The 15,817-nt window shown below is 41.2% G+C and overlaps 1 protein-coding gene and 1 non-coding gene across 3 annotated transcripts in view; both read left to right on the top strand.

The window, feature by feature from the left end:
* The window catches only part of NECAB1 (N-terminal EF-hand calcium binding protein 1), a 180,649-nt gene that overhangs the window by 50,907 nt on the left and 113,925 nt on the right, over nt 1-15,817 (top strand). The window lies entirely within an intron of this gene.
* On the top strand, nt 4,391-4,463 carry TRNAT-CGU (transfer RNA threonine (anticodon CGU)). The gene has a single exon. It is a non-coding gene; the product is annotated as a tRNA-Thr (tRNA).

Raw genomic sequence — 15,817 nt, 5'->3', positions numbered from 1 at the left:
TGGACTTACCTGGTACAAAATTGTGAGAGAAGAGGGGCATGTGTTTGTCTCTGTGTTCAGCTTTCCAGGATCTATCCTGCCGTGCTGTCTTCCTTCCCACCTGATCTTTGATCAGGAGTCAGTGCAGAATCTCCCCGAGCAGATTCCCTTGTTCTCAGTCCCTGGCACTCCCAGCTAGGTCTCCCAGCTCCCTGGGCCGTCTCTGGGCTGCTCGCAGATCCTGATGATCCCTGGATTACTCCCGAACTGGTCTCCCCACAGGCAGTTTTGTGACGCTGTCTCAGGTCCTGCCCAGGCATCCCATGCAGATAGATCTGCTGCTCCCGTCATGCCGATTGAGGGGAACACAGTCTTTCTGTTTGAAGATGAGTCATCGAGCCTCTTATTGTCAGATTTCAAACTTCTTTAGGGTTCTAGCACCCAAAACAGCACTTCCACTACAGACTTGGCCTTGAGGGGAAGACATGGTAAATGACCTTCTCAGCAAAGATGACACATGAATCTCGGTTCTCTTCACTTTCCCTTTCCCTATTTTCCTCTTCTATTCTAGGGAATCTGTATCTAGTTGGGGGTTCGGGAAGCTTAGCTCTTACTGAATCGTATTCTTCTAAATCTTTTTTCTTACCTGGATCAAAAGTCAAGAATCCGGCCCTTTGTATTCATCAGGATTCTCCAGAGAGTCGATAGGATATGTATTTATATGGAAGGGCACCTGAGTGGCTCAGTCGGTTCAGCGTCTGCCTTCAGCTCAGGTCAGGGTCCTGGGATCGAGCCCCATGTCGGGCTCCCTGCTCAGCAGGGGAGTCTGCTTCTCCCTCTCCCTTTGTCTCTCCCCCTGACTTATTTGTGTGTGCATGTGCTCGCTCTCTCTCTCTCTCTCTCTCTCTCTCTCTCTCGTCTTTCAAATAAATAAATAAAATCTTAAAAAAAAAACACGGTTTATTTTAAGGAATTGGCTCATGTAATTTTGGAGACCAGAGAGTCCAAAATCTGCAGGATGGGCTGTCTGGCAACTGGAAAGCCTGGAAGATCCAGTGTTGCAGTTCAAGTTCAAAAGCCATCTGCTAGAGAATTTTGTTTTGCTTGAGGGAGATTAATCTTTTTTCTATCCAGGCCTTTAACTGATTTTATGAGGCCCACCTACATTATGAAGGACAATCTCTGTTACTCTCACAGATCACTGGTTTAAATGTTAATCCCATCTGAAAACACTCTCACAGAAACATCCAGAATAATGTTTGACTTCATTTCTGGGCCCTGTGTCCCAACCAAGTTGACATGTTAAATTAACAGTCACACCCCTTTCTTGTTTGTGGCCTGCCTTGTCTTTGCTTCTCTAAGACAGTCGTAACCTAATCAGTAGAAGGAAATAATAGCAGATGTTGTAGGCATACAAGCAGATGGGGAGACTTTGGTTCATATTTTTAAAATACCTACCATGCATAATTACAGTAGTTACATATTTGTTATTAATTAGAACTTTTCAATATGCTATTTTATTAGTACACTCTCAGTTTTGCAGGTGTTTATGTTTGGTCTTCCAAAAAAAAGAAAAAAAAAAGCTTCCTAAAAGCAGGCACTGATTCATTTCCCATTGACTGTAGTGTTTTGTACAAATAGATGATAAAATCCATTAATTGAAAAGAATTTGTTTATGAGCCACAAGGTACATATTTATATATTTAAGTATATTTATTTAAGTAAAAACTTATGCAATTAATTACCACAAAATGATACCTGGTTACTTTCGTGCCAGCTCTCACGTAACACTGAACATAGCTAAGACTATGTTTGATTTTAATGCCAATTACGTAAGGTAACCTTTCAGAACTGGAACGACACCACCAGTGTTGCCAACTTAGATTTTAACAGGTAACCTTTGGGTACCCATGTCATCACCATGGCTGACTACATCTTGGCCACCGATAGCTAATGCTTTCCTAGGCCTGTTATTATAATAAAATAACTTTCGGTTTAACACTGAAATTGCAGGAGTAATTATTTCACTTACTCTTAATGCTTCACAAAGAGAGAAAATAACAGACATGTTTTTGTCATCAAAATGGAAACTGCAGTAATTATGTCATAATAGATTTAATCTATGAAAGTTGCTTGATGTCTGTTTCGATGGAACTGTGTTTATTCTAGAAGCCTCAAAAACTACTAGTTTTATAGTTCGCTTATTGTGAGAAACTAGCTATGACTGGTCTTCAGTCTTTTATAGCAAAAGATTTAAGACAGAAAATTTAGCTGTAAGTACCTTTGATAATGAGAATGCATCAAACAAAAAATCAAGTGTTTTTTTCAGTTGATGCTATTTTCTACTTATTTGTTTATTCTACAGTTATTTATTGAGTGCTTACTATATTCCAAATTGTCCAGACTAGAACTGACTACAGTTTATTTATTTTGGGAGGGAGGGGCAGAAGGAGAGGAAGAGAGAGGCTGCCATGCCCAGTGCAGAGCCCAACGCGGGGCTTGATCTCACGACCCTGAGATCACGACCTGAGCCAAATTCAAGAGCCAAACGCTTAACCAACTGAGCCACCCAGGTGCCCCCTATAGTTTAAAATAATAGAATAATTTAGATTATTTCTCAAAGTTATTTTAATGACAGAAGATTAAAATCAGATTTTATTTAAAAAATTTTCAGTATTATTTTAAATAAAACTATTAACAAAGCAACCATAGTTGATCATTGTATGTAGTTATAATTTACATTTTTGTAATAAAAGTATTTGCTTTTGTACTTGAACTCTCCAAAGCCAGAGGAGAGGGAACTAAAATGGACCTTGGTCTAATTAATTTAATCTGCCAAAAATTATAAGAGGAAAGAGTATAACCTGTCAAGCAGAACACTCTTCAATTAACTTCAGATCTTTTGAACTTCCTCTTTTGGTTGTCAGAAAGGAACAGAGAGGGGCGCCTGGGTGGCACAGCAGTTAAGCGTCTGCCTTCGGCTCAGGGAGTGATCCCGGCGTTATGGGATCGAGCTCCGCATCGGGCTCCTCCGCTATGAGCCTGCTTCTTCCTCTCCCACTCCCTCTGCTTGTGTTCCCTCTCTCGCTGGCTGTCTCTATCTCTGTCGAATAAATAAATAAAATCTTAAAAAAAAAAAAAAAAGAAAGTGTACTGATGTAAAGTTTAAAAAAAAAAAAGAAAGGAACAGAGAGAGGAAGATCAAATATGGAGAGGCAGAAAGGAGAAAGTAGAGGGATAGAAATAAAGTAAAGGTGGGATAGGAACAGACAGTTTAGTTACTTGTTTGAGTTTAAGGCTTGTTTTCTTGAATGCAAAACTAACTCAATATGATTGTTGAAGTTGCTCTGATGGGGAAAGATATCTTCTCTAATAGTAACGCTCCTTGATACTCGTTTCAGTAAAATGAAGATGGCCCTGTTCACAAAGCAGTGTATTTCGCCAAAGCGTGTCCTGTAAAGCATCAGTAAAATTAGCAGAGAAGGGTTAAGACTTAGAGGGATCTAGTGTAACGTCACAGAAGCCTGGGTGCTGACAGACTGGAACAAATCGTGAACCGTGGAGAGAAGAGGAAGAAGAATCACGTAAAGATAATTTGTCGTGCGTACAGAGAGCTGATAGATACATAACACCATAAAAATCACGAAGTATGCTTTATTGGACAGCTCGGAGGAAAGGCCCCTGCCTAGGGAACAGGAGACCTAGGATTTGAGTACTCTGTATATGTTATTAGTGCGGTTCAGGTCTCTTTATTGCCATTGAGGTCATTAAATTCCCATTTGGCTTTTAATTGTTTTTATTTCTTTACTTCCCCAGTACACAGGATTCAGTGTCACTGTCACTAAAATGAGTTTAAATGAATTAATATGCTTTTGTTGTTGTTTCTAGTTTCCTTGCAGGAGGAGGGGGTGTTTGTAGAGAAATGCATCAGTAAAAGTCTCTGCTTGATACCCTACGTGCTCCCTCATTGTGGGCAAATATGTGATTTCATCATATATGACTGTCTGTCAGGAAGAGTGCAAACTAACATCTGCCACATTCCTACTTTATACGAAGCACTGTTCTAAACATTTTATGCTGTTACCTTCTTTTAAATTACCGCCATCTATCGTGGCCGTGGAAAGTCAGTAACTTACCAGAGGCCATACAACTTGTAATGGGTGAATCAGGGAATCAAACGAGAACTTTGTGTCTTCAAAGTTTGAATTTTTTTATTATAACGTATTTCTGCACCCATCCCCAACTTGGCTACAGATTGATTCATTTGCCTATAGCTACTCACTGATACTTCTTCTTAGAGTATTTATTTTTCAGCTTTTTTGGGGAAGAGATACAAATTTAAGTCCATACTCCATTTTATCTTCTCAGTTTCCTCCTTATAGAAAGACATTAGGAAACTAGTATTCAGGGTGCCTGGCTGGCTCAGTTGGTAGAGCATGGGACTCGTGATCTCAGGGTCGTGAGTTCAAGCCCCATTTTGGGCATATAGCCTACTTAAAAAAAAAATAAAATTTAAAACCCCTGAGCTTTTCAAATTTGCAGTAATCCTAAAATACAGATAGTCCTATTTGAACCTGAGAGAAACATAGTTATACATGGATGATTATTTCACCGAAGTGTTCCCAAGGAAGCTGTCTCCCCTGAAGCCAGTCTCCCACAGGAAAATGCTTAAACAAGGAATGTGGGAGAGTGCTGTGTGATTACACCTGGTCAAGTGCATTTGATGGTACCATCGAGTCGAGGATGCCGAGTCAGAGAGACCACATTATTACATATGGTATACCTGTCCAAGTTTCTGTCACTGAATATTTCCATTGAGACTTTCTTGGCTGCTGCTGGTGCCACACCCAGAAACAACCATCTGACATAGCTGGGCTACAGCACAGAAACATGAAGAAAACAACCTGAAAATAATGGCCGGAAGGAGATCACTGGTAATGAAAGTAGGAGAATTCAGTTCCAACTCCCATGAGTCTAATTGAAGAAATTTCACTATTACTACCCAGCAGTGGTTCTCAATTTTGCCTGCTTATTAGAATTACTTGAGAGCTTTTTAAAAAATCACTAGGCCAAGACTATACCTAGGACCAATTAAGTAAGAACTCTGGGGGCACAGGTTTGGCATTAGTATTTTTAAAGCCTTCTAGGGGATTCTAATGAGCAGGCAAGGTGGAGAATCTGCACGATGACCTGTTGCTTTTCCGGTGCACCCTTAACTCCTGGGAGGCCCCTCTAGGAGATATTTAGAGATCACCAAGAATAATACTAATAAGTGCTCAGGAGTTTACCAGTGTAGGAGGGAGATAACATATGTATTATGTTTATCAGCTACATATTAATACAAGGCAGTACCAAGTTGGTTGATTTGGAGAGAAAGCTGTGGAACATGGGATTTCAAGGATAGTTAGGAGGTCCTCAAACTACCACATTGGTTTTTGTGTATGTGTGTACATGCAGTTTTCACGTGGGTAAGTGGATAGAGAAGATTCCTGGCTTTAATCAGATTCTCATGGGGGTCAGTGTTGCAGAAAAGGCTAGGAACCACAGCTGAGGGATCAGGAGAGTAGAAGTAAAGAAGGGCTGGTGTGGTCAGAAACAGCATCCTGAAGAAGATGGGACACACATGGCATTGAAGGGGCTCAACATGACAATCTGAGAGGAAGGAAAGGAGGAAGAGAGGAAGGGAAGGGAAGGAAGGGGTCTTTCCAGGTCCATGGGAGAGAAGGAACGAAGTAATGGAGGTAGGAACATGCCTACTAGTGTAAGCATGGTGTGAGAGAAGTTAAGCCTTGGGGCTCTATGGGAGAATTTTTAAACATTAGAATTATTAAACATTAGAGATAATCTCTTTTTCTTCCTTCCAGGAAGACTATGAGAGAAAGTCTCAGTATTTTAATTACTGAGTACTCAGAATATCGTCGGTCCAAAGGGGCTTCTACAAATCCCTTATTAATATTCAGTAACAATCAGATATTACCCTCAATGGCTCCTCAGAGTTCTGGGATGATGAAAACTCTGTTGGAGCTGTTTCTATGTCCAAGGAGAATTGAAGACACTCCCCTCAAGGTCTTCTTCTCTGATCTTAGGAGGGACAGTCAAGGAGAGGTTCATCCGTAAGGCAGGCTGTGTTAACAGGAACTTCTCTCCCTCAAAGTAATCCAATGTGACTGACAGTGAGAACATACAGTTCTACCTTTCCCTTCCTCATTTGAGCTTCTGGCAGAGAAGCAAGCATGCAAAATTTTCTTGACATAGGGCAAGATGAAAGACTAAAAAGCGTATTATGCATTTATTCTCTTTCCCTTGCCATTATACAAATCATAACTTGGAAATAGAGATGGCCTAGGCCTTGCCCATCTTTAATAAAAGGTAATCAGTGTCATATGGTTAATGGTAAAGGAAATGCTGTCACATGGCAAAAGACTAAGAACTTCTTACCCTTTGGTCTGCTGAAGCGTAATTATCTAAGTGTCCCTTGGAATGAGAGCTACCACTTTGGGGGATACTAATTATGTGCCAGGCTCTGAGTTAAAGGCATTACATGTATTAGGTTATCCAATCTTCACAAGTAATCCTTTGAGAAAGGTATAATTATTATTATTCCTAATTACACATGAAGGAATTCTAGCCTAGAAATGTAACTTGCCTAAGGTCAGACATCTAGTAAATGGTGGAGCCAGGCACAAACTCAGATCTCCTGCTTCTCACCCACTACGGGATACTGCCTCCCAGTAAGATTCAAATCCAGGTGTGAAGCATGAGACTTGTATACGGAGAACAAGACGTCACCTGATAGCAAGGAATTGCAGGGGGGATTGCTGGGACTTAGGAGGAGTAGTCAGAGAGGAACGTACTGACGTGGTGCTTCTTTCTATATAAACGACCTCTCGGTTTGGACGTAGCCTGTCTTAACAGTCGTACTTATTGAATAGGGGCTCCATACATAAATTATGGCACTTTCATTTGGTAGAAAGTATGTGGCTACCCAAGATGGAGACAACACTATACATGGATAAGAAAGGATGTCCAAGGTATATTGCCAAGTAAATCAAGCAAGGTATAGAATGGCCTGTACAGCTGCTACCTTTTGATTAAAAAAAGAAAATATATATTCATGAATTTGTTAGGCTATATAAGAATGTCATTGGGGGATACACATGAGACTGGAAATTATAGATGCCCTTTCTAGAAGTGAACTGTATGGCTAGGGGATGAGATAGGAGGGAAACAGTTGACCTTGGACGTGCTGTTTTACCTTTTGAATGTTATGCCAAGCCTTGTATTGTTATCTGCTCAAACAAACAGGTACACTGTATGCATGATGATAAAGATGAAGCTTTCAATGGCACGATGTTTGAAATAAGCTTGCAAAATTGAGTTTTGGAAATCTTAGTAAAATTAGGCATTTTATGAGGCAAAACAATGAGGTAGGTTCATGTATTGGTCCTGAAGGGGATATCCAGGCCTCAGCATATGCATGTAGACTTTTGTATTTGTTTATGTTTGAATTTAAATGATTTTTCTTCGGGAGTGACTTTTTTTAAATATAAGATCTCTATCCAGCCATATTTTTGAGTGGATAAATTAATAAGTTGAATAGAACGGATTCTATTGGATATTGGAGATAGAAAATGTGTGGAAAGACCAAAATGTTGTTACAAAGTATTCTTACTTCTCCTCCCCCAGTGCACATACAAAATTTAGAACATCAGTTGGGGTGTCTCGGTGTCTCAGTCTGTTAAGCATCTGACTCTTGATTTGGGCTCTGGTCATGATCTTGGGGTCTTGGGATCAAGCCCCTTGTCAGGCTCCATGCTCGGCAGGGAGTCTGCTTGGGATTCTCTCCCTTTCCCTCTGCCCCCACCCCGCCCCGGCTTGCTTTCACTCTCTCTCTCTCTAAAATAAATCTTTTAAAAATTTAGTGTATCAGAAACATGATTACAGTATATAAGAAAGTTGGAATAGATACCATATATCTCTTTCACTGAAAATTAACATTTTGCATTTTTAACTTAATATATTGCTTACTTTTTGCAACTTCTGTCCTTTCCAAAAACATTTATAAACCCCAGAAGAACTGATTTTCCCCTTGTATCCATACGAGGCACTTGAATGAATTTTGTGAAAACACATTACTGATTTTAAGAAAAAAAATAAAAAGGAAGAATTCATTTCTTACTCCTAAAGCTATTTTTCTTCACCAGATTGAACAATTTTCTGGAATGTTTCTACTGGTCTTTCTTATATTGTTTGCCTGATGGCAAAGATTGCATTCTGAAAGGCAAAGTGATGTTTAAAATAAGCCAACGAGATCGAATTTTAGAAATACTAGGAAGAAGGATCAAGCATTTTCGGAGGCACACCAGATTCAGAGTTATGCATAACAATTTTTTATCATATAAAAAGAAAGGCATAAACGCATCATTTTTTCTACTCTCCAAAGTAGCCTTTATGTTTCTTAGTTCTTTTCATCTTTTGAAAAGATTTAGACATTCCAGTCATATCAAACTTTCTGAAATTGAGACAGTTTTCTGATGCTTTTTGTATACTTACGAAAATCTGGATATGTTTTTTGAAACTTAACTTTCAGACTTCTCCATCTTGTGAAACCCCCTTATTCATGAAGCCATTTTATATGATGCAAAACAGAATACTTTATCTAGAAATTTTATTAAGTAATACATAACACGATAGGAGAGTATTAATGTTTAATACTTTCTTGATGTTATTTGGAAACCCTTTAAAATGTAGAATCATAAACTTTTTTTTAGTTAAAATTGGGCTTTTCTAAAATCCAGTGATTTTAGGAGATTAGACAATAGAGACCTAACTTATTTGTGACAGAACCAGAGCAGATTCCAGTTTTTATTCTACATTGTGCTGATGTTTCCGATACAAAACATGTTTCTTAAAAATAAATTCCGGGAGCGCCTGGGTGGCTCAGTCAGTTAAGTGTCCGACTCTTGATTTTGGCTCAGGTCATGGTCTCAGGGACCTGGGACCGAGCCCCACATTGGGCTCCCTGCTCAGCGGGGAGTCTGCCTGGGGATTCCCTCCCTCTGTCTGCTCACGTGCTCTCTCTCTCAAAAAAAATAAATCTTTAAAGAAAAAGAAATTCTGAAAACTAAAACAGGCATTAAAAACAGTGTGCACAATAGCAGCTCTCTGTATTGACACTTCTCAAAGTGTAGGCCACAGACTGACAGTGGCCCACAAACTGAGAGAAGAAGAAAACTTGACACTATTTACAAACTTTCATAGCAGCTTGACATTGCTACGATATCCAAGTACACGATATTAGTAATCCATTTTTATAGTTTTATACAAAAGCATCTCCCTGGCAGAAAATGGAAATTTAAAAATCTCACCCTTCCCCACAAAGAGTTTGAGAAACACTACTCTGGAGAGTGCTAGTGAGGCTCCCGAAAAGATTTCCAGGTGGAGATGGAGCTAGATAAGAAACCACACTGAGGCGGAAGGAGGAAGAGAAGGGCTTACCACCCCTCAGGAGCAGACGCAGCTGAGCCAGCAAAAGTCCCAAATTTTAACCTCCCTTGTGGAGGGAAGATTAATTTTGGTAGAAAAGGAGGGCTGTCATTAGTTATGAACTCTCAGTCTTTTTTCAGCCACATTTGACAGAAACTAAACTCAAAGTAGATTAAGAAAGGAGAGAGAGAGAAAGAGAATTCATTGATTCCATGACTAGAGAGTGGAGACTCTTGGCGTAAAGCTTGCCCCAGGAATCCTAGGGACTTGGGGTCATTATTCTTATTTATTCATTCATGCTGTCCCATGCCTTCTCCTCCCTTCTCTCTAGTTGTTTCTCTCTCAGGATTGCCCCAGTCTATTCTACCACAGGTCAGATTCTGCACGTGTGTGGCTTTAGGTAGCGTGAGGCTCTATCATATTACCTTAGCCCCTCTGGAGGTAAGAGGGAGCTGCTTTCTTAAGAGACCATTCATAAGATCCCGAAGGAGTTACTCTAAATGGCCCCCACTTAACACAGTGTGCTCACTTTGGGGCCATTCATCACAGCCAAGGGGAGAGGAGAGTGTTTTCATGCACATGCATGTGGCCAAGTGGATCGGGTTAAGGTAGGGTGGAACTGGGCTACTATGATCAACAGCTCCATCAGAAACATATAGTGGAGGGCACGTTCCCCAGAGATAGGGGATGATGGTACAGAAGAATGGAAGAGAGGAGCAGAATAAGCAAGAGATGTCCACTGCATTATAAAGACGGATCTTTTCAATGTCAGAACTAACTGGTCTGAGAAATAGGAGGTGGAAGAAATAAAAATGAAGACAGAAAAAGAAAAGGGAAGAACCCCCAGCAGATGCTGGAGCTCTGATGGGGGCAGCAGCGGAGGGGGCCAGGTGTTGAGCAACGGGGAGGAAGCAGTGAGACAAAACAGAAGAGGGAATTGGAAGGGTGGGGAGCCATGTATTCATTGTCCTCTGAGGACATGAGCCATGGGACAGCCTTTTAGTTCTGAAGATATGGAGGACAGCCAATCCAAGCTCAACATCCTCCAACAGTTAAGAGTGTCACGTTAAGCCACAGCAGCTGCTTGGGGTTATGTTGTGCTTCTGCAGTTATAAATCTCGGGCTGATGAAAACAGTGTCTGGTAAATTTTTATTCTGTTTCCCTGAGCCTCTGCTCCAGCATTTCCTTCCAGTGATACAACCGGAAAGCCAGAGCGGGCTTTTTTCCTTCATCTGAAATACCTTTGCAAAAGAATGTCTGTAAAACATAGATCCATTATACTCTCCCACATGCAAATTTTATACCTGACCTAACATTCAAGATGCAGTTTTTAACATTATTTATGTACAGAAAGCTGTTCAAAATCAGAGCCTTGGAGAACTCTATGACTTAATATCCTGTTTGAAGCCTCGAATGGTAGGTTCCGAGGTCCATCTAGTCACAAATGCCTGAAGTCAATGAGGAGAAGACTCTCCTTTCCGTGCCCTGAACAAGTTAGTGCAAGCGAGGCAGGGCCAGCGTCAGCGACAGGTGGTGCTCGCAGCTCATGATGTTAGGCTCTTAGGTCAAGAGTAGACCAAGAAAAAGAAGCTGCATTCAGGTTCCGTTAGTGCTGCTCAAACGGTAGTCCTGGAACCAGTAGCAGCAGCAGCAGCAGCAGCAGCACCTGGAAGCTTGAGAGAAATGCAAACTCCCGGGCCCCTCCTTATAACGGAGACTGTCTGGGCGTGGGGCTCACAACCTGCGTTTGACAAGCACTCCACGTGATTCCTACGCACGCTCAGGGCTGAGCTGCGCTGGTGTCAATCCCCGCAGCCTGGGCAACTGCAAAAGCCCAGAAGGTGACCACAGAAACCGGGCTGAAGTTTGAGCAAGAAGACAGGACTAGAGATACAAGTAAGCCTTAGTATCAGCCCTTGGTGCGCTGAAGCTGTGCGGATACTAAGTCTGAGAGGAGAGAGGCAAAGGGCCCGAACATGACTCCGGAGAATTTTTACTAAAGTCCGTCTTCTCTGCTGGGCGTTGTGTCTGGCTTCCAAGAGAGCAAGGTCAAATATGCTATTTTTACTTGGAGACTGGCTTTTTTGTATAAGCACGTTCCGTCTGCTACTAAATGGAACTTGGACCTCTGAAGAGCCAGAGAAGTAAGTAATAGAGGCTATTAGGTGGATAGAATTGTCGAGCATATGCTATTAACATGGCTTATGTAATTGTAACACATTTAAGCTACCACTTACCGTGCAGCACATACTCTTTGCAGATTGTTCCCTTTCTAAGAAATGCTTTGATTTGAGACCTAGTGTTAAAGGTAAAGGCTGCTTCCTGAAATCACCTTGGCAACTTTTTAAAGAAGACCTTGAGCCCACACCTTGAATTTTTGAAGCATAATCTCTAAGTGCTAAGCTTGAAAATCTGCATAAAAAAAAAATCTCCAGGTGGTTTAGATGCTCAGCCAGATTTAGAAACCTCTAAAAAACTAGAAAACAGTCACGGATATGAACCAATTAGATGTCTTTTTGTTTTGTTTTAACTTTAGGCTTGCACAAAGAAAGCTGCCCCCCTCCTCGGGGTTACACCTGGGCTTCATATGCCTCCTCCCTGTCTCTGCTTGGCGTCTCTCCACCTGTTCCCACCTCTTTCCTCCCTGCCTGTTGGTTCCAGCCTGGGAACATGACATTCGTTCTTCATTTGAACTCCTCACACTATGTCATCTTAGTTCTGCATTATTTGTTGCTTTTGTGTCCCATTTCTTCAATGAGTCAGCTTTAGGTTCTACCTGCATTTCCTAGGCTCTCAAATTTCAGGGAAGGACTGAAACTGTTGTTCAAAAGTTGCCAGAGACATTAAATGTGAACTATACTGGTTCTTCTTCATCACTTATTGAGCCTTTCTTCAGTCTAGAGAGCTCTGGGAACTCTCTTCTTGATTTCTGAGACCCCGGTCTTTTTTATCCCCTGCCCACCCAATTTAGGCTCCTTTTCAGTATGTGGCATATGGTATTTGTCTTTCTCTGCCTTGCTTATTTCACATACTGTAATGTCTTCAAGGTTCATCTGTGTCTTTCCAAATGTCAGGATTCCCTTTTACATGGTTGAATAATATTCATACGCATGTCTCACAACTTCTTTATCCATTCATTTGTCTGTAGGCACTTAGGTTGTTTCTGTGTCCTGGCTATTGTAAATAATGCTGCAATGTGCAGATATCTTCTTGAGTTAGTGTTTTTGTTTTCTTCATATAAATACCTGGAAGTGGATTTGCTAGAACATGTGGTAGTGCTATTGTTAGTATTCTGAGGTCCCTCCATACTGTTCTCCATAGTGCTCTGCCAGTTTGCATTCCCAACAAGAGCGCCTGAAGCTTCTCTCTTCTCTGTACCCTCACCAGCACTTATTATTTATTATCCTTTTGATGCTAGCCATTCTGACAGGTGTGAGGGGATAGCTCAGTGTGGATTTGATTTGCATTTCCCTGATGACTAGTGAAGTTGAGCACGTTGTCATGCACCTGTTGGCCATTTGTCTTTTTTTTTTTTTTAAGATTTTATTTATTTATTTGACAGAGACAGAGACAGCCAGTGAGAGAGGGAACACAAGCAGGGGGAGTGGGAGAGGAAGAAGCAGGCTCATAGCAGAGGAGCCTGATGTGAGGCTCGATCCCGTAACGCCGGGATCACGCCCTGAGCCGAAGGCAGACGCCCAACCGCTGTGCCACCCAGGCGCCCCTGGCCATTTGTCTTTTGAAGAATGCCTCTTCAAGTCTCTGGCAGTTTTACAATTAGATTGTGTTTTTGGCTATTGAGTATTATATATTAACTGCTTATCAGATACACAATTAACAAATATTTTCTCCCATTCCACAGGTTGTCTTTTCATTTTGTTAATGGTTTCCTTTGCTGTGAAAAAATTTTTTAGTTTGATAAGTCCCGCTTGTTTACTTTGCTTTCGTTGCCTTTGCTTTTAGTGTCAAATCCCCCAAAAAAAGTCCTTGCCAAGACCAGTGGCCAGGAGCTTACCCCCGCTATGTTTTTTTCAAGGTGTTTTCTTGTTGAAGGTCTTAAATTTAAATCTTTAATTTCCATTTTAAATTTAAGTCCCAAACTTAAATCTAATCAATTTGAGTTCATTTTTGTATGCGGTATAAGGCAGGGGCCCAGTTTCATGTTTGCATGTGGCTGTCCAGTTGTCTCATCACCATTTATTAAAGAGACTGTCTTTTCCCCATTGTGTATTCTTGGCACCTTTGACATAAATTGTGTATATTCATTGGTTTATTTCTGGGCTCTCTAATCTGTTCCATTGATACATGTTTTTATGCCAATAACATACTGTTTTATCATAGATTTATAATATGTATAATATATATAGTTTGAGATCAGGGAGCATGATTCTTCCAACTTTGTTCTTCCTTCTCAAGATTGCTTTGGCTATTCAGGGTCTTTTGTGGTTCCATACACATTTTAGGATTATCCTTCCTACTTCTGAAAAATGCCATAGGAATCTTGATAGGGATTGCATTGAATCTGTAGATTGCTTTGGATAGTCTGGACACAATATTCCAGTTCATGGGCACAGAGAATCTTGCTCTTGTGTCTTCGGTTTCTTTCATCACTGTCTTAGAGATTTCAGGAGAGATCTTTTACCTCCTTGGTTAACTCACAGGTTCTTAATTTTTTTTTTTCATCACAAATTAAGATTGTTCTTACTGGGGTCTTAGACGATGGTCATCTCTAGGATTCAGTTCAAAAAGTATTAATCTGGTCCATGCCTTGTGTCAGTTCCTATTTTTAATATTTGTTATACGGTAAGTGGGAAAAAGTACCTGCCCTAATGTCCCTTCAGAGTTCAACGGAGGAAAAGCCATTTGGAGAAATCCCCACCCTCAGCTTTGGTAGGTGTGATGACATGGTGCTTTAGATTCAAGAGTCCGAATGAAGGTTCGTCCGTGGCTCCCACTACAAGCTACAAACACTGTGTAGTTCGACTATTCCTGTGGTTTTGAGTGCTCCCATGTGCTGATGACTCCAACTATTTATTACTGAGTTCAGGATTCCTATATCTAGGGGTCAAGAGCATTCTTGACTTAAACATTACTGGGTTTGAGTCCTGGCCCTGCCACTCATTAGGTGTGTGACCTCAGATCAGTTACTGAACCTCATCCAAGGCCTAGTCCCCTCTTTGTATGATGGGGATCATGAAAAGAGTTGTAGGAAGTGAGATACACCAGGTAAAGCATATGCCAAGTACTCCAGGTATGTTGCAGCTCCTTAACCTTTAATTCTTCATTTTTTAGAATTTGTTATTTTTATTTTTCCCCGTATTTGACTCTTTAGGGTACTCTAAGCTTTCATTTGGAATTCCCAGACTTCAGTCTGCCAACTTTCAAATACAGTAACTGCCAACTTTCGAACCAGCTCTTCAGTTCACTAGATGCTCAAGGGCTATGAAAATGACACAGAAACGAAAAGGTGGTGTTATTTTGGTGTATGAGTTTGGACTCTACCACAACATGTGGTAAAACATGTATTGGCTTCCTAGGGCTGCTGTGACAAATCACCACAGCCTGGGTGGCTTTTAAAACCACAGAAATCTGTCTTGGAAGCTAGAAGTCTAACATCAAGCTGTTGGCTCACCATGCTTTTTCTGGAGTGTCCAGGGGAGAATCTTCCTTGCTTCTGCCAGCTCCTAGTAGTTACCAGCAGTCCGTGGTGTTCCTGAGTCATAGCAACATCACTCCAGTCTCTGCCTCCATCTTCACAGGACCTCTTCTCCCTGTCTCTGAATCCAAACCTCCCTTCCCTTCTACGGATCCCATCACAGGGTTAGGGTCAACCTTAGCTCAGCATGACTTCATCTTAACTTGACTATATCTGCAAGGATCCTATTTCCAAACAAGATCATGTTCATAGGTATTGGGTTCATAACTTGAACAAACCTTCTTGGGGGACCCAAGTCAGCCCATTACAGTGCACATAGAAAATGTTTAATATGTCTTGGATGAGTACATGATTAGCTTTAGACCTGAAAAACAAAATGATTTTCCAATCCCATTTTGTTTCTCACGTGAGACATTGCGTGTACGTGTGAAAATAGTCTGAGCTTAATCGGTCCCAGTATTAGCAAGGTTCAGGTTCTTGTTTGTGGTACCTCCTGTGAATTCCTCCTCTAGCGGACACCCAAATGCACAGTGTGTTCTGATCATGATGGACTCTGAGCCCACACTTCAAGCCAGCTGCTTGCCAGATGCTGCCTGCTACAACCGTCTATAGCCCTCATCTCCCATATACTTAGGACTGTTTCAGCTGTAATTACAGGCTCTGACCCTCTCCAGGTCCCAGGAACAATTTTGGCG

This window comes from Ursus americanus, chromosome 9 (genome assembly GCF_024610735.1).
Source record: "Ursus americanus isolate L20-20 chromosome 9, mUrsAme1.1.p, whole genome shotgun sequence".
Lineage (NCBI taxonomy): Eukaryota > Metazoa > Chordata > Mammalia > Carnivora > Ursidae > Ursus > Ursus americanus.
This window is presented reverse-complemented; position numbering and strand designations above follow the sequence as displayed.